A 24687-nucleotide genomic window follows, 5' to 3' on the forward strand; every position below is an offset into this window, starting at 1 on the left:
TAATCTGCAGATTATCTATAAAACTAACTAACTAAGGCATGTGATTCATTAATAGGGTGAGTTAGATGCACAGGGGGTTACACAGAAGAAAGGTGGTTCCTCTCCGTGTGGTCCCCCTGCCTCCAACACTGCTTTTGTTCCAGTCCTTCCACCTCTGCCTCTGATTTTGCATGGGTTATGATGTGAGGGTTTTCTCTGAAGTGAAGGGATGCAAGCTCTCCCAGGTGTGGTCTATCCACATGAAAACAAGGAGCAAGGATTAATGGCAGTTACCAGAACAACAGCAGACTGTAATCTTCACTCATTTCCATCCGATTGCCCTGAATCTAAGTGCTACCAGCCCTCTGCACCTCCACCAGCATGACTGAGTAACACTGACTGATGGTTCTGCCTCAGCGTGCCCAAGCGTGGAAAAGAGAGCCAGGAAAAGCCACACTGGAGAGGAAAAGACATGATAACCCAAAGAGCTCTCATGGCCAGATGAGGCTGTGAGCACCTCTCCCAAAATAAAGAGATGGAAATAAATGAGAGCCTAAGCGTATCCATAATTACAGAGGCATGTAAGTGTGCACATTACACACGTGTGTATCTGTCTTCTCAACACAGAGACATTAAGAGTAGATTATGGAATCATATTTGACTCCATAATTAGGTTTGAGACTCCATAATTAGATCAGATAGTCACCTTTCTATGTAAGTAACTATTGTACAGCGCTGAAGAGAGGGTCAACTGAATGATTAAACAACTGACACGGCCATAAATCACAAGGCCCATAAAAGCAATACTGCCCAAGGTACGGCTGTGGCAACAGCCAGCGTAGCAAAGCACCCATCTGCAGTAGGAGGAGAGATGCCCATCATGTTGCCCAAAGACTTTTACAAGCTCCTGCCTGAGAACGGTGCCAAGGTTTTATAAACCTACTCACTCACAACCTAAAGCTGTATCTGAGTGTTGGGGAAGGGAGTATGGTCATCAGACCTGTAAACACCTCCTCATGCTGACTTCTGGTCTCTAAAGGACCAACCTCATCCCACTTGTGCCCTCTGAGACAAACGCTGCTGCAGGACTGCTATAGAGCTGGGCTCGGTTCACTGGATTTACATCTCTGAATCAAGGACTAGTGTTTGATCCCAATGAAATCAAGAGTTGGTGTGTCATTTTTACCCATCACCCTTGTGAAGTTTAGGCCTCCAGGACACTAGAAAACAGAATGAGATGCCAACTGTGCCCCAGCTCATTACAACACAAAGAGCCAAGCTAGGCAATTTGCCTACGTCAGTTCAACACCAGGTTGCTGAGCTCCCAGACCAAGCATCATCACTCTCGGTGTGATGTATAATCAAAGGTGACTCCTGACATCATCCAAGAGAATACCCTGAGCACTCTGCTGGGTGCAGCAGTGTGTGCCACTACAAGGATAAATCTTATTCCATTAACAACAGACATAAAACTCTTTGGGGAAAAGTGTCAACATGCACGAGAAGGGGACTTCAAATGCTTACTCCGTTATAGCCAGCTCCTGCCAAGCACACCATCCTGGAGGTAGTGGCAGTCACTGCAGGCTACAAATGGAAAGTTTTATGGGTATTTAGGGAAAGGTTATTGGCACAGAGACCAGCCACAGAAAGCAAACCCCTGCACAATTCCATCATCTGTGTTATCAAACTTTCCTAGATCAACTCTGCTCTTGGAGAGCTGCCATCAGACACAGTAGCCTCCTTCTAACACCGTTGTGGTAGGGCAATAATCTCTCCTTCTCCCTCTGATCAAACATTTCCCTCTGCACCCTGAAACGTGTGGAAAATGATTTCTCTATATAAATCATTAACAAGAGGTTTGTTTTTATTTACTGCTGCTGCCACGGGACTCCTCCTGCCTCCTTTTTTTTTTCCCCTCCTCCATTATTTCATTTTCACTTGCACAAGTGCCAAATACACCAGCTTTCCCTCCCTTCAGGAAAAACAAAGAAATAAATAAAATAAAACAACACATCTGACAGGGAATGCACCAGGTCTTGGCTCAGCATCCATTCCTCAGAGCCATAAGTGATGGCACAAGGAGGACCAAAAAGGCTTCGGTCCAGGATCTATCCTGTGCCCAGTCTAGAGGCTGTACAAACAACACATACCATATTACTCAATTCTGCATGCTTCAAATGAGACTAGGAATAAGAAAGGTTGGATTTTGTCCATGCAGGCTTGCACTGTATGTTTCCATGCTGAGTAAGCAGTGGTGTCTTGCTTGGTGCTGTATAGGGTACCAAGCATTCCCAGCATCAAGGGGGGACTGTGCAAAAATAGGGCATACAAAGGGCATGCAAGAAGAAGAGCAATAATTTGGGGTATTTAGAGGAAGGCACTGAGACTGCTTTGCCTTGCAGTATGTATCAGTCTTTTGGCTTTGAGGGAGGAGAGAGTGTCTGGGTCAGCAAAACAAGAAATACCCTTAAAGCCTCATGGATTGCAGAAGAAAAAGCAGGAGGCAAAAGCAGCGCAGAACACAAGTGGATGTGGCTGGATGCGCATAGGGCAAAGAGCAGCCCATGGTGCCGGGACAGTGATGTCAAGAGACATAAATGTTAGTCGGGAGCATGCCAGTGGGAAGACCCGAGGCCAAGAATAAAGGCAAGATAACCGCCAGCTGCTATGGGCGAAGGAAAGGAGTAGCTTCACCTCTAATGAGGCTGAAGAGGAAGTGGTTACAGAAGTGCTGGGAGAAATTGAGTCAGACGGGAGATAAGAGCCTGCTGAGTACCTGCACGCCCAAAAGGCCTCTCCAGCTGAACTACTTCATTGTGCTCTTTGTGCGGCGTTGCACACATCGGACTCTCTCTGAGCTGACAAATAGGATCAGGAGAACCGGATTCACGACTCAAATATCTATTCAAGCAGGACCAGGATTTTGGGTTGTTATGTAATGCCACTGACTTCAGGAGGATGTTAAAGGTTGGGATGGGATCAGAATTTGGGAGAATCCAAGGTCAAGTCAGTCATGGGTGCCCCCTCTCTCCATTGATGACATACAGGTCTCTGTCTCCTAATCTGAGTCCTTCACTTAGGTCCCAACCAAGCAAAGTTTGGTCTGTGGGCTCTGATGGATCAAGAGACCCCTGAACTGAGGCATCCATACCACTGCTCCCCAGCTGGAGATGGATGCAGGTTTGAATAAGGCCCCAGTCCCTGCCTAGGGCCATGCTGCAGCTTATTGTTATTTTAATTGTTGCTCGCACTATTTTTTTCAGAGGGCCCTGGGAGATCTGTTCATTGAGCTAAGCCTGAAGAAAATGTCCTGGCCTGAAAGCCACACTTAAAAGGCAGCATGTTTTAAGAGCAGATGTGTCTTCATCTCTGATAAAAGGATGGAGAAGCAGGACCTATGTTTCTGTGACTACCTCCCATGACACAGAACTGGAATCTAATATAAACCAACACCTATAGCAAATGCCATTTATGACACTTATCCAGCAGGATTTGTAGGGACAGTGCCACTCTCTTTAAGCCAACAGACTAAAAGATCTTGATGGACTTTAGGATGCCTACAATGACACTTTTAATTTGTCATGGCTTCAGAAACCATGACATCCATTTTTTGGTCCCCCTCACACACCAAAAGAAGATAGAGGCCTTCAACAAGCCCTATGTTTATATCCATTTATCAGCTCAAAGCCCGGCAGGTTAGATGGCTGCCATGTTTAAAAGCATGTGGTTAGAATAATTTAAAAGGGAAAAGTGTTTCCTCTTTTTCCCCCACCCTCACTTTTTCTGAATAAATTGGGAAAAAAAAAAGGAACAACTGACAGCTGGAGAGAATTTACTCAACCTTTCAGGAAGAAAATTGCCATCAAGCAAAGAGAAAGCATGACATTTTTCAGCCCGTTAGGTGAAGGTTTATGGAAGTTACAAGGGTGTGAATATATGGGTTCATATTTTAAACTGTTTTGCAACCTTAGGAATAATGGGCATGTATAATAATACTTTGCCCAGATGCCTGCTATAATACTTTGCATGTATACAATCCTGTTCGAACACTTACTAAACTCCCCCAGTTAAGCTTCATGTCTCTGATCCCTTCTGAAAAAGAACTGAAGAATTCAGTAGAGAATTATTCCTCTGTACAGAATTCTATTGAATCCCCACTATAGAGCTCCATAGGAAGGCTTTAGAGAGAAAAAGAAAAAAAAAAAAAAAAAAAAGAAGAAAAAAAAAGAAAGAAAAAAAAAGAAAGGAAAAAAAAGAAGAAAAAAAAAGAAAGAAAAAAAAAACTACAGGAAGGATTTCCTTGTCTAGCAAACTAATAGGATTTCAGAGGAGTTTCAGTGGAAACCCCATTGCATTCTCCAAAGCCAAAAATTTAGCAAGACTCGAGGAGAGGTAGGCATGGATCACAGCATCGCTCCAGAATATGCTGGGTCTGGAAACACACAGGGAAGTTAGGCCAGTGTCCAAGTCTTAGAAATCACGTCAGTAGGATATGCAGGATATGTGGATTCATATGGAGGAAAGACATGCCTGTAACGACTTGCAGCTTGACCTCTGGTTTGAGTATCATCATTTTCTCCCTTCCATCTTAAAACCAATTTCCCCATCTGCTAAAATACCAAGACAGAAACAGAATGATTCATTGTATACATATATATCTCTCAGTTTTAAAGGTTAAGGCTAACAAAAATTTCAAAGTAACATAAAACCTCAGGCTTCCGATCTTTAACCCATCTCTAATTTTGAGGTATTTAAGTGAGTCCTGTGTTACCCCATGCTTGCCTACCACACATTCTTCTGAACAACTTTCCCAAACACTATTACAGAAGATACCGTACTACAGCAGAAGAAGCTTTGCTCTCATCACTGACACATTCATAGAGTCCTTAACTGCCCAGGACGGCACAGGAACCCTTACCGAAACAGGAATTCACTCCTTCAGAGACAGTGAGAACCTAAGTAAGTCACCCCACAATGGCATTTAGCCACAACCCCAGCACCCCACTCTGCCAGGCATTTGCATCCAAATATATCATCTACTGCACAGCCGAGCCTTGGGCCATGCTGTGCTCTGGTATTCACCAGAGCAGGTCAGAGCCTTGCCACCACCTTCTGACCTCGTGTTTGCATGGAAATTGGTCTCCTCCTGCATGGCTTTTCCACATAGTCAGCTTGCTTTCAAAGAAGTTTATCAGACTCACCAGCCCTACATAGGGAGGACAACTCAGGCTCATCCTTATCATCTGCACAACTTTTTTCCCTGCAAGACCTGCACTGGTTGCACACGTACACGAGCCCCACCACTGTCCCCACTCATAAGCAAGAGTAAACCTGATCCTGGAATCTGTGAGCAACACCAGTGACCAGACTCCCCTGAGTACTTCTCTGGCCACCTTCCTGTTTTGTCACCTGTGCTTCAGCCCCATCACTTTCCCCTTCACATCTGAAGTCAACAGGGTCATCGTCACATACTGCCAACAGCACATGGATTCGGTGGACAGGCAGCCAGGCAAAGATCATAGAGATACAGAGGCCTGAGACCTTGCAAAGATCCCCAGCTGGACTGGGAAGTAAACTAGGGCTGTAAAGATCATAATCAAGCCTGGATCAAATCCTCCCAGTCCTCGTGGTGTTTGAGGCCCAGAGTTTTGATTTGGCCTTTTAGAGAGAGAGGTGACTAACCTGAGAACTCTTTGAAATTTTCAATATCATAAAAGACAACAAAAGCCTACATGAAATAATGTCAGAAGATTCCTTTTCATATCCAGCTGCCCCACAGCTTACAGTAAAAGCTCATCATTGTGTTTGGACAATCTGTGCTGCAAAGTAAATCCAACTCCAAAAGGGCAAAATAGCCCCTAACTCTGCTCCCTCTCAAGAGCTGATAAACAGAAATTACCACCCCCTACTTCCTTCACACATTTGCTCAGCTCTGAAAGACAAGCTGCATTATTCTCTGACTGCTTTTATTCAATTTAAGAAATGATTTTGCCTTCCTTTTTTTTGTCCCCACCTATTTATCCCCCTCGCTTTGCTCTCTCTACGACAAGTTAAACGTGAATGCAGAATCCGGGTGCCTACTGGGGAGCTGCACTTGTTCCCAGCATCCAGCAGATCTGTAAGCAGGTCCGAAGACACAATGAACTTTTGAAGCCACATCAAGTGAAGCCTTCACATTGGGAGAAGGAGAAAGAAACCATCTCTAAGGGTTTGAGTGCACCTCAGAAGCAACTGTGCTAACAATGCATGCTTGCAACCTGATTTCATGCCCGTATCAGAAGGCAAAGCAGTCCCAACCTTGAAAGTTTGGAAATCATTTTCAGATCTGACAGTCCCCCCAGGCTAAAACTTGGAGTTGAGGCGTTTTAAAGCCCATCTTTAATCAAGATGACAATTTCCTAAAAGGATGAGTCATTTTATTTCCTCAACGATAATAATGGGAAAGGAAACTCTTTTTTTTTATCAAGTTGGCAAGAGAGAAAGTAACGAGAACAGAACCTATAATAGCAGCCAAACCAGTCCCAGTAGAAACCACAAGCCCTGCAGCAAAACACTGGGAACTTTCTCCGCTAAAGTTCTCCCACAGACTTTCGCCTTTCTTGCTAGGTTTTGGACTAGCTCTAAACCTTGGATCACTGCTGCCCTAAAAGTGCCTGGACTTCACAGCAACGATGCTAGATTTTGCCATAGGTTTCATCTGACCACCTATTTTTTTTGTGCACGGATTTGATGCCCTTTTCTCATCATCAAATGCATGCTTAATCGCAGCACTTAACACTCTCAAAACCCTGCATGCCTGCATGTTATGGTAGGCAAAAATGACATGCTGAATTCTCTGAACATGGCTTAAATCCTATTCAGTTGGCCCTACTTTTGGCCATGCATCATGGAGCACATTTTGGCAGTTATTAATGCTGCCTTTCAACATCATCGCAGATCCACAGATCACAGATACTCCAGAGATGGGTAGTTAACGGGGAGCAAGAAAGACCGCCTAGGCATATGGTTAAACAAATCAGTCATCAATTCACTGGGAGAGCTTTCATTTCCATCACAGCAATCTGTTAGATTGCAGAACTGTTTTTACGTGGTTCATTAGACAATAGCCTTTCTTGCTACTAGTTGGGTCAAGAGTCAAAATTGCTGTGTAATTGCAAGCCTCCGAGCACAAGGCAAGAGTTTTTCAGTCCTGGAGGGTGTTGTCCAAAGGGGAAAGAAAACAGAAGGGAAAGATTATGTGTGAGCAATTGAGCCCTACTGAGAGGGCAAAAAAAGACACTGAAACTGGGATTAGCCAAATCTTGTAACGGAAAACAAGAGTCCTGTTGGTAAACTGGCACTTACACCTAAGAGATGTGTGTGCTGGGGAAAAGGAGCTCAAAGGATGTGTCAAAACAGACCAGAAGAGGAGATTAAGCAGCATCTGAAGCAAAAAAAAGATGGTTGGACCTTTTCAAGCATTTAACTCCTTGAGTTAATTAAGCACATGGCAATAGCAGTTATTAAAAAAGAACAGTTCCCAACTTAATCAAAGTACATTATTGGAAATAATACTGAGGAACCTCAGTAGAGAAACCCAGTAAATATCAAGTCAAGCTAAATAGCTCAGTTATGATTATTATTAATAATAAATCATGGCCACTGATTCTTTTGTTTGCCAACAAATAGCATAGTTTATAGCTCTGCACAAACCTAACACACTATTTTATTACATTTCAGAGAGTGCATCCTCCTAAAATGATAATGTGTTAATAATCTATGCTGGGCTTTTTGGCAGGAACCAAAGAGCTCAAACAACTTGAAATAACATCAGCAAAAAATTATTTATTCCCCATCCCTAGTTGCAGAGAAAAAAGAGGTTTTCTTGGCTCAGTTACTTCTCAATAGATTTCTGGTTTCAATTAAAACTTTGAGTCTGAGAAGTTAAAAAAAAAAAAAGCAAAAGCCAATAAGTGATGGAGGAGAAGTCTCCATTCACTGAGTGTTTCTGCTTTTTTTTTTTCCCTGCTTTTACATAACCCTTCCAAGCTAAAAGCAGAGATTAAAGTACAACTACATTGTTTGGAGGGCTTTTTCTCCTTTCAGCTAAAAAACAAATGGAGATGAAAAAAGTTTCTCCTTTGAGTGGAAGTAGGTTCAGACTGAGGGGAGTAATCTCAGCGAAGGCCGAGGAAGGTGTGTGTGAAGCAGCCACTTGCACATTTTCCCTGATAGACATTTTTTCTCCCATCTAAGATAAAAGGTCCTAGACACTTGTTTCCTTAGGTTCGTGCTATTGCTGCCTAATGTTAGACGGCCGATTATATCATTACTGGAGCCTGCACCAAGTTAGTCCTGGCTGCAGGGGCTGTCGGATCAATAATTGTTCCCATTTGGGTCCATAATATTCGACATGGGATTGGATTTGCCAGCAGTCCTTTACCCCTGAAATCCTCCTGTCAATACGAAAAGGATCAAATTACTTTCCCTGACAGGAGAGGACTAGCAGGCTCAGCGCTTTGCTCGCCTCGCACATCCTTTGCGGTTTGACAGATGGACATATAAGGCAACACGGCGGGTCCCCCCCGGCCCGGCCCGGCCTGGCACGGCCCCGCCAGGGCCACCGCGGGCCCGCGGCTAATGAAACACCTCTGCTGCGGGGGGAGAAGCCCTGCCCGGCTCCCCCCTGCCTCCCCCCCGTCCCCTCCCCGCCGGCCGCATTTACTTGTGGCGGACTCCTCCCAGTGCCCGGCTCGGTTCGCCGTGCTCACGGCAGCCGCCGGCCCACACCCCCCGCCCGGGGCGGGGGCACCGCCACCCCGCGGCACCGGGATGGGTGGGCAGTGTCCCCCCCAGCCGCCCCCCCATGCACCCCCCATGCATATCCTCCTCCCCCGCGAGGAAGCCCCCCGCATCTCCCCTTGCAAACCCTCCCGGGGACGGGAGACCTGCCCGCCGGGGGGTGGCCAGGCCGGGTCCACCCCCGCCGCAGGCGGCCGCTCCCCGGTCCGGTTCCCGGCGGCGAAATGCCCTTTTAGCATCAGGCGTCAGGCCCGAGATTATCAGTGCCGTTTATTTGAAGCGGAAACGAATCGGAAATCCTTCTCTCAACTGCCTTTTTAGACACATAAATACACACAGGCAGGGGCGGGCAGCGCGGGGGACCGCCAGTGCCCGGCGTGATGCATACACACAACGCACACACTCACACACACGCTCACGCACACACTCAAGCAGGGAAACAAGGGCGGGAGGGGGCCTCCGCCTAGCCGGAGGGACCTGATTTCCCACTGCCCGCCGGGGAGACCCGGAGAGGAAGGGGTGTGAGTGTGAGTGTGTGTGTGTGTGAGAGAGAGAGTGTGAGTGAGCGTGTGTGAGTGTGTGTGCACGGAGGTGGGCAGGGAGCCTTGCGCCAGGGCTGGAGTTGACAATAGCCGCCCGCGGCTGCAGGCTGCGTTTTGCTCCCCCCCCCAAACACATCCCCCCCCCCCCCCGATAATATCGGCGATATTCAAACCGCCCAAAGCTGAACTCCACTTCCACCCGGGGGGAGGGGGGGGGTAAGGGGGGCCACCAGGGTCCCGGGGGCGGCAATCACCGGCTTATTAATAACCATTAATGCGCCTCACTTCACCACCGAGCAGGAGGGAGCGGGGGGGTCCCGCATTGCTAATTACTCCCCCACTTCTCCACCCCCCACTTCCCACACACTTCTTTGCTCCTGCAAAGAGCCGCTTTTCGGGGCTGCGTGTCCTTTTCAATGTCAAAACAAGCGCGGGGCCGCGGCGGCCGCCCCGGGGAAGCGGCGCTCCCCCCGCCCGGCGCCCAGCACCGCCGGCCCCGCGCACACACACACACTCACACACTCACTCACACACACTCACTCTCACACTCGCACTCACACACACATAAGGTTACAATGTTGCTCTCTAGCTCCACTTAACCTGCAATTTACGAAGCGGGGGGGGTGTCTCCCCCTTCTCCTTTCCACATTCATACACATAGCTGCCACCTACCCCCGGCACCGTCGGGGAAACACATACAGGCTACCAAAGGGGTGGAGGGGGATAAGGGGAGGTAAATACATTATGCAAACTCCTAAAAAAATTGCAACCCCTTCCCAGCAGCACGGTCTTACCCCCCACCTCCAACCACACACATACACACCCCCCCACTAGCCACAAAGCGTGGGGAGGGAAGGGGTCGGAGGGGGAGAGGAGGACTCGCATGCATGGCACAGCGGAGAAATATTCCCCCCCCCCAAATAAATAAAGCCCTTTCCGCGCCATTGCAAAGTCACAACACGAAAGAAAGGAGACGACATTAACTTTTGCATGCAGAGGGGAAAAAGGCGGGGGGGGGGGAGGGAAGAGAGAGAGGGGTAAAACCCTCCCGCAATCCGGATCATCAAGACAGACCTTTCCTCGATGGCTCAGGTTTTTTGTTGCCTTTTTTTTGTTGTTGTTGTTTTTACTAACCCATATCCCCAAAACGGCAGCGGGGGCTTCTTAGCAGCTTCCTCCTCTTCTTCTTCTTTCTTCCTCCTCCTCCTCCTCCCTCGGATTCCCCCCTTCTTGTCTCTTCTCTTTTAGATCCCGGTTTCAATCCCTCGCCACAGCCCCCAAAGGTGCTTTTGCTTGTGTTGCGGCAAACCCATGGCGGTGTTCATCTGTCAGATTAGGGGAGCTCACGGCCGCGCAGCACACGCAGAGCGGAGAGGGAGGAGGGCGGGGGGGAGGAGGGAAGGCACCCGGGGAGAGGGAGATGGACGGACAGACAGACGGATAGATAGCTCGATAGATAAATGATAGATAGATAAATAGAGCGAGATAGAGCGAGAAGGGGGGAAAATGGCGTCTTGGAAGCCGGAATCCCGGAGTAAATCAAATTAACACGCAACACCCAGAGCAGTCCCGGCTAATTTTAGCAGGATCCAAAATAAAATGAAAAGGAAAAGGGGGGTGGGAAAGAGGAGAAGGAGGAAGGGGGGTGAAAGAAAGGAGGAGGGGGGGGAAGGAGGATAAAAAAAAGGGGAGAACAAAACAAAAAAGAAGAAAAAAATCAATGCACTGAATAAAATCCTGGATTTGAAATCGATGGAGCTTGTCTCTATCTCTCTGGCTCGCTCGCTTTTCCTTTTCTTTTCCTTCTCTTTTTTTTTTTGGAGGGGGGCTTTTTTGCTTTCTGTTTGTTGTTGTTGGTTGTTTGGGGGCCTTTTGAAGGGGGGCGAGGGGGGAAGCGTTTTCGGTTTTGCTTTTCCCGGCCAGGAGTTTAAAAAAAAAAAACACGAAAAAAACCGGAAAAGAAAGAACAAAACCCCGCGACGAGAAAAGGGCTGCTTTGGCGGCGAGGAAGCTGTTCCCTTTATTCTGGCTCTCGTCTCCGGAGCGGGCCCGTGCTGGTGCCGGAGCTCCGGCGGGCTGCGGGGCTGCGGCCGCCCGCTCCCCCCGCCGCGCCGCGCCGCCCCGCGCCGCCCCACGCCGCTCCGCGCCGGGCCGCGCCGAGGGAGGGCAAAGGAGAGGCGGGGGGAAAAAACACCCCCTTTTCCTAACGGGCACGGGATCGATGCTCACACACAGACACACAGACCCCTCCTCGCTGAGAGCACAGGCTCGGAAAGGGGGCGTCTGGGGGCTGCTTTTTGCTCCCCGCTGGATTTTCCTTTCTCTGTCTTTTATTTTGTCTTTTGGTCTTGTTCCCCCCTCTCTCCCTCTCCCTCCCTGCAAGGGGCGGCGATTTGTTTAAGCAGATCTGGGGGCTGATGGCCCCGTCTCTCTCTTTCCTCTGTTTCTCTCGCTCGCTCCCGGAGTCCTGCAGCAGTGGGGCGGGGGGGGGATAAATGGTAATGATCAGGCGCGCGCACACAGACACACACACAGACACACAGTCGGTGTGGCTGCAATGCTCAGCCCTGGGTTAATGTACTCAACAGTGCCACTACCTGACACAACAGCAGCAGTGATGGGGGCAGGGGAGAAAACGCAGAGAAGGTGAGACTCAGGTTAGTGGTATTTATCCCACTCCAATCTCTCCCTCTCCTACGCCCCCCCCATCCTTTTCACAGCGCAGCCCCTGCGGACTCATGACCTATGCGGGAGATTTTTGGGGTCCAGTGACTGCCGTTCAGACCTGAGGTGAGGAATCCCTCTCTGGGGCTGGGGGAGACAAGCAAGGACTCCCAACACCTATTTTAAGGATTAAAGCCCCCCCCACCTTTCAGTATGAAGCAGTAACAGTGCCCAAAGTACAGCACAAATACAGCTCCGGACCAGTGGAGCTGTGCAAAATCCAAGTCCTTGGGCTTTTGCTTTCCCACCCTTGCTCTGCCAGCAGTCTGGATGACACTGCCGTTTGGGTTGCCAGTTTGGCAAACCTTTACTCACGGGAGTAAATTGTTGGCTTGCCTGAGTAATCACACAGGTGATGAGGAGGAACCCCAGAAAAGGGAAGGTTTGTGGGATGGAGCTGTGGAAATGTACTTACAGGTGAAGGTAACATTGCGGGGGAGGAGGGAGTACCCCCCCTGGGTACCTCTGCATGTTTGATCCCTTGCAGAGATGGTGCCACAGGGATCCCCGTCCCAGAGTGTTGCAGGAGGCTCAAAGTACACTGCGTTTCTCCCCTTTGCACTGGGACAAATGGTAACTGTAGGCCATCATCCGAGTGACCTGAATTCAGGGTTCAACTGATGCAGGGACTACCTGGGCTGACCCCCACCAGCCATGGAGGTTTATTCATATGCCATGATCCCTTAAATGTGTAGCAACAGATCCAGGACACAGGTCCCAATCTAACACCAGCTGGGTAGGAGAGCTTTGTGTGGCCCACGAGATGCCAGCGTAGCCCTCACCAACCCTCAGCAGACTTGACTACATGGGTGAGTATGTGCCCTCAGCCCTTCCGTGTTTCCTCATGCTTTCTGGGAAAAGCTCCTAGATAAAAAACACACCAAGCCATTATTTCCCTTTGGATCTCTCCACATGACTGACGTCTGCCATGTTACCTACAAATCCCAAACTGATGAGCTTGGGTACGCAACAGCTCAGGTGAGCCTGAGGGAACAGGCTGTGCTCGTCCTTCTCCTCTCATGGTCCTTTCCTCCTGCTTTTCTCCACCAATAGGAGACAACAAATAAACAAATCAATAAAACACACAAAAAGCCGATGACCGACAGATCAACCCCACCTCCATCCCAAACAAATACACAACTCAAAAACTTTTGAATCGGAAATGTCACACCGAAAATGTTGACATTTCTGATTGAAACGAAACAAGAATTGTCATTTTGAATCAGCTCTTTGACATGGAAGCAAAGCTTGTTTGTTGAAATTAAATCACCCAACTGGAGCTACGTTTTGTCATTTTGTATCCAAATGAAACAAAAAGAAATAGTTTCAACATTTCTTGGCAGAGCTGCCAGTGACATTTTCCTGTGAAGAATTTTGGTTTTGAAAACTTTTGGCAGTTAAACTGTGCATCGAAGAGCTCCATTGACCATCGTCTCCCCCATTGGAATAAGCCGACACATGGTTATGAAATAATTGGCTTGATTGGATTAACTCAGAAAACTAAACTATCGACCAAAATACTCAAAAAAAAAAAAAAAAGCTTTTGATTTTCTTTTGTTAGAAAATAGTGTTTTATTTATATTTAATAAGTTTGGTTAAAAGTGTTTTGTGAGCCTTTGCTCTTTTTATCTTGTATTTCTTTTCTTCTGAAGAGTATGCATATACATACACATACATATACATACAAATGTATTTAAGCAGCTCCACTTAAATCATTTCAAACTGAGTTCAATTTGGGAAGCAATCGAGATAATGACTTATTTAATGCTCACTTACTTTGAAAACATGGGGGAGTCTAAAAAAAAAAAAGCCTCAAAACTACTAAAGGAAGTTTTTGATTGACCCAAAGTTATTTTTAGGCCTGTTTTATGTATAACTGGAAAAAAAAAATCATACCTGGTTACCTGTAGACCTCAAACTCTGAAAAAAATGATCAGGATAAATTTCATAAGCAGAAAAATGCCCATTTCTTTGAGTGGTCACCTTGTAGGACGTGTGTGCATAAATCATTGTGGATCAGGGTTGACATCAAAGGTTTTCTTACTTACAGTTTTGCCTTCTAGATCTATAACGTTTTTCTTTTTTAAAAAAAATCTCCTCCCTCTGCTGTGTGTCAGGGAGTTCGTACAATGTAAGTGGATAATCTGAAAAAGGAAATTTCCTTCTCTCTGTTCTTTTCACTTAAAAAATACTATGGCATTCATAAAGTTGGTTTGGTTCCTGCAGTGGACCTGAGATGAGTTTCCTATTTGTGTCTAACAATCTGTACATAACCTTGACTGCATGAGACAGGCAGATGTTTTATAATGAAGGCCATGAGCCTGTTATTTTTATATAAATAGCATATTGAGTTAAACATGTATATAAGTCTTTCTAGGTTCAAGGTATGAATTAATGTTATGCAGAATTATTGGCTGATATGTAAATTAATGTGAAAGAAAAAATGTATCTTGCAAGGCCCCCAGTAAAACACTGGTAACACTTTATATGATTAAAACCCACAAACAAATCATTAAAAATAACCATTTACAATTAGTTTAATTGCTTAAACCAGACCAGTTTCCTTATGTGTTTTATCTTCTCAGCTGTCTAGCACAATTCCGAGCTTTATATAGAAGATATCTATCTATCTATCTATCTATCTATCTATCTATCTATCTATCTATCATCTATCTATTTATCTATAGGCACACACATAAACTCTTAGACATACAATAGTTAGCAATTCATTGTATCCCACTACAATGTAAGCAATGAGCGATTATATTCCAAGACAGTTGAAAATGGGGGAAATGTGAATGTATTTCAATCCTCCTATTTTTTTCTCAAGAATTGGAAATCCAACAGTTTGAACAATTGGCCCCAAAGCAGAAATAACAGTGATTTTTAAAGTTGCCCTTTTATTTTGTAAATCCCTCAGACATGTGGTATCAAGTTTCAACATTGTTGTGTGAACAATGGCAGGCAAGAATCAAAATTCAGGGCCAAGGGATTGGAAACCAAGTGAAAAACTAATTTTAGAAGACATAAACCCCCTCTTTTGCTTGATTCTCCATGGGTTTAGGATATTTATAATCCCAGCATCCCCAAACCATTTCCCTTGTACATTATTTTGATAACCGAGTACTGTTATCCCTATCTCAGCATCTTATTGATATTGACAAAGACTGTGCCATGCTCACTACTGTCCAAAAACAAAAGAAAAAGATTTTGTCACCAATTTCTCAACCAGGACAATTAGAAGAAAACCTTGGTAGCTTAGCAACATTGTATTACAGCATGGGAAATGACTTCATGGGAGGCTCAGGTTCAAGTCCAGACTTTCTTATCTATCAGATCTTTCCACAGCTTTCTGCCCCCTACAGAACCAGTGACTAAACATTTCTCTGTAATCAGGCAACATACAGAAGTTGTAGGGCTCAATGATGCAGCACTTGCTGACACACCAGCAGAAGACCAGGACCTGCCCTTTGCTCAGGCTGCTCAGACATGCGAGTCCTTTTGAAAACCTTTGAATGTTTGCCTCCTGTAGCTCTTTCAACATCCATCAGTTTGTTACTGCTCTTACAGTTGTGGTTATATTTCACAGTCTTTCCTGAGCAAACAAGTAACTCTGATCTCATAAGCACATGAAATTCTTTCCCTCATAAATAACTTCAAAGAAACTAATTACTAATAAGCATCAAAACCTATCCTGGATTCTCATGTGCATCGTTGATCTATGATGGTGTGGATTTCAATCACATTTTTCATACTGATTACAAGTTTGCATTTCTATATGTATATATAGCCTTGAATATATGTACTTATATATATTTAAGGCTTTATAAACTAATATAGAAGCAGTAACATGAATAAGAAGCACAACACATTAGCAGAAATATAACATCAGTCAATGAACCACAGCACCGGCAGGAGGTAATTTAAAGCTACATAATTTAGGACAAGGAGTGAATGGAAATACTGGATCTGCTTGGGAATTCCAGGTATAAAGAATTGTTTAATCTGTCTAGGAAAGTCATAAAAGGAATTGATAACTAGAAGTTGCATTCAGAGAAAAGATCACATTGCAATGAAGATGTATTTTGTTCATAGTGATTAATCATTCCAGAAACTTCATAGGAGGATTGGTAAAAATCACAATCCCGTGGCATTTTCAGGTTGGAGACTGGATGACTTCCTAGAAGATATGTTTTAGCCAAGCAAAAGTAATTGGGTTCAGGACAAGAGCAGACATGAAATGAGTTAAGAACTGCCTAACTGACAGATGTCTGAAAGTAATGGTCAATGCAGAATTATTGTCGAAGAGGAGTGTTACTAGAGTTTTCCCTTATGCTATTCATCAGTGACCTGGAAGTAAATATACAGCTACTTCTGAGGACATTTGTAGATGACATTATGGTTGGTGAAATAGCAAAGAACCAGAGTCCAGGGCAGCCTGATGTAACAAACTGCACCGCCTGGCTTGGGCAAACAAAATATATTTTAATGCAATAAGGTGCTAGTTTCAAACAGACAAAAACCTGGACAAGCAATTTTGTGCTGGCTTCGAGTTGGACCCTCAAATCTAAAAGTGCTGATGTGATCCTTGGCTCTGCAGCCAGGTGACTTGTGGTGTATGGCACTAGTAAGGTTGAACTAGAGAGGCTGTTTATGGGTCTGACAGTCACATTTTAAAACATATGGTGACAAAATTGGAGAGGGTACAGAAAAGAGCCACAAAAAATTATTAAGGGCTGGAGAAAATGATTTGCAGGGCAAGCATTGAAGAATTATGTTTAGCTATCAGAAATAGATTTGATTCCAGGAGAAAAATGCCTTGTAAGGCGAGGAAATTACATAGTACCAAGGGACTGGAGCGAGGTACCTAATTTCTCAAAGGAGCAGGGCTGGGACCATTCCTCCCTTCAGCATTTCCTACATAACAGTTTAAGTGACTCCTTCCCACTGTAAATCCAACTAATTTCTAACTCTGTCCACATATTGTAATTGAAAGACCTCACTTAAAGCTTTGGGGTCCACTTTGGGGCTAGGTGTTATGTTGCCCTGGTGCAATTCTGGATTTGGCCTGGGATTCCGTTCTGTAAACAAACTTTAACTGAATAAAATAAAACTATTCTTTATCCTAAGCCAAGCTGAAACATTGAAACAGGGATGACCTTGACAGGCTGGAGACAGACTAGATGGCTTGGATCATCCTTTCTGGCTTGGCAATCTTTGAAAATGAATTTGCAGAAGAATCAAGTAAAAGTCTCTTGAACTTTGACTGACAGCTACGTACACACAGTGCAGTTCTCATGAAAGGTGCCATATAGTATCAAGCAAAATATTACTTGTTGAAAGTAGCCATCCAAAGGCTGAAGAAACACTGCCATAAGGTGAGGACAAATCATGACTTTTCCTAAGAAATTGTTGAATCACTGAAACTGGAGGTTTTTGCTTTGACTGGGTATGGCTCAGAAAATTTCTCCAACCCAAGATGGACTTCTTGGCATAGAAAGGGACAGAGCCTTGCCTTCGTGGTAAGATGCCACTGATGATGTGTGATATCATCACTTCCATTTCCAACCTGTCCAAATCAGAGCGGATACCTGAACCTCATTTTCCAGGTCAGTGCTCCAAGTATGACACAGTTGTCTGTTCTTGGATGGGTCTGCCATTGTATTTTATTAGGCTGCTCTGTTAGGCATGGATAACATTAATTGGATCAGAAATACTTGATTTCTCTTGTCCAAGTATGTTCTCAGTCCCATGGAGAGGGTAACAAATTCTATTTTTCATGAAAAAACACAGAATGGCATTAGCTTTATTAAAATATGAAGTGTATTCCGCCCTTCCCCCAAAAAAACCCCACACCAACAACCTTCAGAGAATACGAAAATGTCTTCCTCCTTTGCTTTGTATGATTTCATTGGGCCAGTCACACAGTAGGAAACATGGACCATGAGACAATGTCAGCAGTCAGAGGGTGCATTTTGCAGGTGAGCTGAGGTTGGCCTCAGAAATTATTTGGAGGAAAAAAAATGAGCATGCTTACATGCTATTAGTATTGTGTAAAATCCTTCAGATGGCAATGGATAATATCCATATGGATATCCATCCATGGATAATATCTATATGGAGAATATCCAGTTCTCAGTATCTATCCACCTTCTTTATCTAAACCATAAATCATCTTTGCTGTTCCTTTCCTCCCGGGCTTTTCAAAACTTGACACATGGATGCTTTATATGTTTAAATTATTTATCATTGTTGTGGGACACCTGAAACTTTTGAGGATGGAAACATGAGGAACAAGGTGTATCACATTTCAGCATGAAGCTCTATCTGAATAATAGTTTGCTAACATACTTCAGGGTGTTTGGTATTGTATGCGTGAATGAACCTCTGCCAGCCCATGCACAGTGAGAACAAGACCCCACAAGGCCAGGGTACAATATTCAGCAAGAATCACTGCTGGTATTAAGCCTCTGTCATCTGTGTTGGGTCTCATCTAAGGGACAGCACCTTTCCCAGCCAGGCAGTTGATGGCATCAGGTTGGTCAATGTGCTTGTGGGACGCTCGAGCCTCTACCACGGTAAGCAGTAGCACACCCAGTAGAAAGCAGATTATATTTATCAGTGCCAGGTCTACAGCAGAGCCTCAGGATACCTAATTCTGCCTTTTTTCCCTTTGGCCTGTTCATTATCATGCCCTGACAGCCCCGTGGTGATAGCCAGCCTTGGCATCAGGTGGTGCAGAGATCCCCCGAGTCACAGCGAGTGGCATCAGGCATCAGCCCGAGCGACCCTCGCTCCTCAACCCAAGAAAAACCAGGCAAGAAATGCTAGGTCTGCAAAACTGACGGCTGATTGATTGCCCGTGCTCCAGGGAATGTGCAGCACAACTTTTTAATTCACACCTCGGTCATTTATCAATGTTTTCTTATCGTAGAGTTTCTCTATCAGCGAGTTAAATTTGGAAAAAAATTAAAACTACGTGGGTGCCTGGGGCTGACACGAGTGAGTTTTGCCACACGGCTATAGTACTCCCTTGCCTTTTGCACCATAGCATCTTGTTCTGCCCTTTTCCCCGCCAAACTCGTTAATTCTCTAGGTTTTCGGTGGTTTTGGTTGAACAGCCATGAAGCATTGCCCCCTGCCGGCAGGTCGCACACCTGGCTGCGGGTGCGGGGATGTCCGTACGTCTGTCTGCAACGGCTCCTGCAGCGCTTCGGCTGGGGAGAGGATTAAAAACGTAAAATTTGCAGCTCGATATTTAGATTTTGGAATAGAAAGGAGAGGAAAGTCAGAAAGAAATCATCAGCACCAAAAGCATTGCTTGTGTCCATAGAACTTAATACACAAATATGGTTTTACGTGCTTTTTTCCTTTTTTTTTTTTTTTTTTTTTGGTTGTGCTTTAAAATATTAACTGACGAAGCATTTCTTGCTCCAGCTGCACAGCATTGTGCTCATGCAGCAGCATGTGTGATTGAGAGAGACTCGTGCAGTCCCATTGTTCATCAGGAGTGAAATGCAGACTAACAGCATGGGTGGTAAAAAGTCACTGACAATAAAAAATTGTTTGAGAACAGGATGCAGCTACTTCAGGTGCTAATTTGGTCCTTGATTACAGCAGGATGTGAGCAGCTCATAGTCTCATAGAAAAACATTTATACTCACGGTCTCCAGGACTTGAGGGGACTCCAGTGCTCCTATTTTACAGAGAAGGAGGTGAGGCAAAAAAAATGAAATTTGTTTACATCGGGTTGCAATGGGAGCCTTGGGCAGGAGGGCTTGAGTTCCCTTTTCTCATGCCCTAGACTCTTCTTGCCCAGCTCACAGATGAGTTTTCCTCACTCTGAAGTTTACACCAGCTCTGTCCAGTTTAAGATGTGACGAGTTTAGGTAGCAGGATACATTTTTAACTTTTTTCACTTTGACGAAACTCTGCATCTCAAATAAATTATATAATATAGAGCAGAAAACTTCTAGTGAGAGCAAGCTAAAAATATAAGATTTTTTTTCCTTTTTTTTTTTTCCTCTCCATCACAGCTCCTGTTCCCAAATTACACTTGCCTTGCTCAGAGTCTTACAAAGCTGACACAGAACAAATTGTCCTATGTAAATTGCAAGTTTCCCTTCTGATTGACAGCAATCCACAAAGATGGACTAATTCCAGAGGAAATCAAGCGAAGACTGTGTCATAACTATTAACCCAATTTTAAAAATGTTCCAAATTGCTGCTGAGTTGCCAGCACGTCCTTCATATAATGGCACACGTAAATCCAAAGTACGGGAGCCAGACAGAGTACATGTGAACAGGATGTAGTGGGCTACAGGTTGTATATATGCAGTTTTGCTCCCCTGGCTATTGCAGCTTGTGTTAGGGAGGGACAACCACATAATCCTCGCTACCTCCTGGAGACTTTGATCTTGAAGATGTGGAATGGGTAGTCAAGCATACAACCAGTTACATTCTTTCTGCCTGTTTTGGCTGCTGTTGTCCTTAAACCAAAACAAGTCATTAAGGGAGCAAGGACAATTATTTTTTGAAATTTGTGTAAAGGAAAGGGAGAGGGAATATGGGCTGCTGTAAAATTGGTGTTGTCACACAGCTGATTTGATTATGATGTCACTCCTTACTGCAGAGCCGTGACTGAGTTTATCGAGGTCTCCCTTTGCAAGTGATAATAAACCTAATAGCTGCCCACAGCTTAATATTTTTTCTTGCACTACATATGTTCACTTTTGGTCCTTAGATTATTTTTTTCTTCACTCTCCATCTGTTCTTTTGCCTTTGAGGTACTTTAGTTACCATGGAAATGACAACATCATCTGGATGGGTGGAGCTTTGTGCAGTGTAAAGTTGGTTTCCTATATAAAGTGGTTTGCAAGGTATGGGGATGGCTCACAAAAATACAGCATTTTATGTGATAGCTTTTAATGTTTTAGGTGTGCAACAGAGAGAGATACCTATGTGTGCTCGTGAGTGCACGAGGCACGATGTGCCTGTTCCAGGAGGGGGCATGTGTTTCATTTTTGCTCTGCCAGATGAAGTCTTTCACTTGAGTCCTTCACGCCTGATTTCTTACAACCTTTAGTTGCAAGTTGGCTTTTATTTGAGAAAACTCAATTGTAAGACACTGTCTGAGTCCTATGATTGTCAGATGGGTCAGGCAAGATGGAGAGCTTGTTCCCTGGAGATGTGCATCTTTTGTCATCATTGCCATGAGGAAGAATAGGAGGAGTTAATTTAGTGGGCAGTTGTCACATGGGCCTTGTTGTCTGGTTATGTGTATGGCATTGCCTCCTTGGTCTCTGGGAGGTGTCTTGTGCCTTCAACAAGTCCACATGACAAATGATCCATGATCAATATGATCCAGAGATCACTTAAAACAATTGTACATGGACATCACACATTTAATCTCAACAAATCCGGCAAATCTAGGCCAGAGCCCATCTTTATACCAAATCAGACCGTATTTCAGTAGTGACCCCATGGACTTCAGCAGTCCCAGAAGCTATTATCCACTATTAGTCCCTGTAGCACCTGGCAATATTGATTATACAGCCTCCTGGAGATGAAGGTATTTTAGATGAATAATGATTTTTGGCAAAGGATATTGAGAGAAGGGCCAGATATGTCAAAAAGATGAGAACTTGGCCCATGAAACTTAATATTAAGGCCTGTACGGTCTCCAAAATGCTTTTAGGCTAGTTCATATATTCAGTGGATGTCTCTTAAAGAACCTGAAGTGCTCTCTGCTTGTCTAATCAGGTATGTGGATGGGGCCAGGGGATACGTCACAGAAAAGGTTTTAATGCAGTTTCCACTGAGACCAAAGGAATAGGAAAATGCTAATTCATCAAAGCATATGCAAACATGGGTTCCTGACGGAGAGTCTCTCAAACACAGGCTTGTCTGGCTGGCTAGGACAGCATTCAGTTCTTAGAAAGTTTGGTGGGGAGAGGGTGAGTATCGCACAAAACAACAGGGAGTCCCATGCAAACTCTGCTGAAGAGAGGAGTCTAAGGTCAAATCCTTGGGTCTTCTATCCCAAGCTTACTTTGTCATGTGGCTAGAGTGATAGTAACTGTTTATTTCTATTACGGTTATTTTTAGGTGCTCTAACTCCAGCTGCAGCCATTTCTTACCACAACAATCCTTTCAAGAAACAACCTCCACAGAAAAACTGGAAATCTTTCCCATGGAAAAAAAAAGCCCAACAAAAAAACCATAACAAACTCAGCCACCAGCAGCAGAAATCCTTCTCAAAGGCACATTCCAGCAATAAATAAACTCATGATTCTCAGAAAGCTCAGAAACTGGTGGTGGTGGTGGTGTTTTCGCAGCAATTCAGGAAAATCCATCTCTTGGTCCAGTATGGAAAGCAAACTCCAGGGCCAGGGACCCCTCAGCAGTCTCCTTTGATTTCTTTTTTGTGCCTTGGCTGTGGAGAGCTGGGGCATTCACATGTCAGGCACCATCCTGGCTAAAACACGAGCAATTGCACCAGTGAACTCCGGAGCAAAGAGCATGGCCTGTTATAATCGGTGCCAAGAGCTTTTAGCTGGGTGATGACAGGCTTGCACTCGGCGCAAAGGGAGCACAGAAGGAGTGCTCATCAGACAGACTCATCAGGAGAAAGCGAGGGCCCAGGGGAAAAAAAGGCTGGTTTCAGCCCTCTTAGAGATGGGAATGTCTGAAGCAACACCTCCGCAAAGGTGGGCGGCAGCCAGGGCCACTTCCAGCGTTGTGGTGTCACGCTCTTGGTGTGACAAACCGCTTAATAAGCCGGCAGCTGCTCCCAGCATCAGTTCATCTCTGGAGCAGTTTCCATCCGAGCCCCATGTGGAGTGTGTTTCAGTCATAGAAAAATAGGGCTCAGAGGGACTGGGAGAGGTCACCACCATCACCTCCACCACCCGCTGACACAGCTTATGCAGCAACTGCCAGATCTAAGAGGACAGCTTTGAAACCTCTTGGGCAGACACAGGCAGGAGAAAAAAAAACAAACAAAAAAGCCCTTTCCTGCTATAATATGGCCAGCAAGTGGGGATTTAGCAGTAGATGGCCTCCAGGCATCTCAGTGGTGCATTTCAATCCTTTTTGCTGCTTGTCTTTCTTTCTGCTCAAACTTAAAGCTGAATTTGTTGGGTTTGCTTCAGAGGTCCTCAATCATTTTTCCCAGGGATCAGTTTTCCCAAAGTCTCTTTAGCAGGTCACAGAATCTGCTGTCAGGTCCCTTTGTCAGGATGGTTGGCCACCAGATGTGGCCTTCACCTGTGGCAATGCTCCTCACAAGAATATGTGATCTTCCAAGGGAAGGGAGAAGATATTCCTCAGCCAGAAGCTCAGCAATCTCCAGCACAACATACACAAGACCCACATCTAAAGAGAGATCAGGTATGAGGTATGGGTCCATGTCTATGGACTAGTCCCAGATGTACAAATATGTTTTTCTTACATTAAACATAGGGTTGTCACAATCTACATTCCAGTTGTCTCCTTCCCTTGAGATGATTCACAGTGGAAATCCAGCCTAACTGAAGTTAATCCAAGTGCAGATCCCAAAACTGAGGTTCTTTGTTCTGGTCTGCTGTCCAGTTGAAGCCACAGTAGGGTAAGCAGATCCCTTATTTCATAATAGGTCTTCCCCTTACACTTCAAAAGACACATTTTACAGCTCAGACATAGCAAGAAGAAAAGTAGGACTTGATTTTTTTTCTGACTTAGACTCCTATAGGGATATGCACTGTAAAAAGTTAAAAACTTGGGAGTTTGTCTTTAATGTATCTGTTTTTAATGAACTATTTGTGTTCTACATTTGGCTTACAGCTTTGTGAGCAATCAACTTCTTGATCTGCTAGCCAAACCTCTCAAAATAATATGAATGTTTTTCTTTGAGGTTATTCAGCTATTAATTCTTTTCTTGCTCTTTTTCCCACCAAAATGGTAAACTGGGGAAAAAAAAATAGGTTGAATTCAATGTGTTTCTTTTTGTTATCATTTCTTAATTTTAGATAAATATGGAAATTAGAGAATGTGAAAATAAGAGATTTTGACTTGAAGAGATAAGTCTTTTCTGACCAAAGCAATCAAAGCAATTAAATGAATGAAATATGAATTCACACATAGTTTCAATCGATATGAATCTGGGGTTTTTTTGTTTTAGGGTTTTTTTTGGGGGAAGTACATATTAGTTTGCAAAATGTCACCAGGATCTAATTAGGATCAAGATGTTAAACTGGCATTGAAAACTAGAATGGAGGGTCTGGTACGTGGGCTTCATGTGTTCAGGGTTTCTTCACCCCTGCAGGAAGTGGGGAGAAGTGGTTTGTATCATCAGCTGCACCCTGTACATTGTTTTCTCATTCGTCACCAAATGCCAGGAGCTGCAGTAATCCATCCTGGAAGTGACAAACATATGATACCATGCGTCCTGATCCTGTGGGAGGAAGGGTGGAATTTCCTATGGGTGCAGATGCCTCAAGAAAAAGGACTTTTTTTTAAGCCTGGAGTCTCTTCCCGGCTGTCCCAGGTTAGTGATGAATGGACCATGATTTCAAGGCTTTGTACCATTTCATTAGTCTTCTCTAGTAATTTCTATTGTTTTTATTGTGAGTATTTCTCTATTGATTCCAAAGGGACCATTGTGGATTTCGAGTGTGGTAGG

General features: G+C 44.8%; 1 protein-coding gene across 5 annotated transcripts in view; it reads right to left on the minus strand.

Moving 5' to 3' along the window:
• SETBP1 (SET binding protein 1) overlaps positions 1-10926 on the minus strand; it is a 283375-nt gene extending 272449 nt beyond the window's left edge. For 4 of the 5 annotated variants that reach the window (XM_072859829.1, XM_072859828.1, XM_072859827.1 and 1 more), the window contains exon 1: positions 10437-10926. The gene's annotated coding sequence lies outside the window, so the exon portion shown is untranslated. Of the gene's footprint in view, positions 1-10376; positions 10402-10436 lie in introns of those variants that run through there. The other variant, XM_072859826.1, reaches the window with a different exon arrangement.
• Between the last annotated feature and the right edge of the window lie 13761 nt (positions 10927-24687).

This window comes from Ciconia boyciana, chromosome 4 (assembly GCF_034638445.1).
Source record: "Ciconia boyciana chromosome 4, ASM3463844v1, whole genome shotgun sequence".
In the NCBI taxonomy this organism is placed as follows: Eukaryota; Metazoa; Chordata; class Aves; order Ciconiiformes; family Ciconiidae; genus Ciconia; species Ciconia boyciana.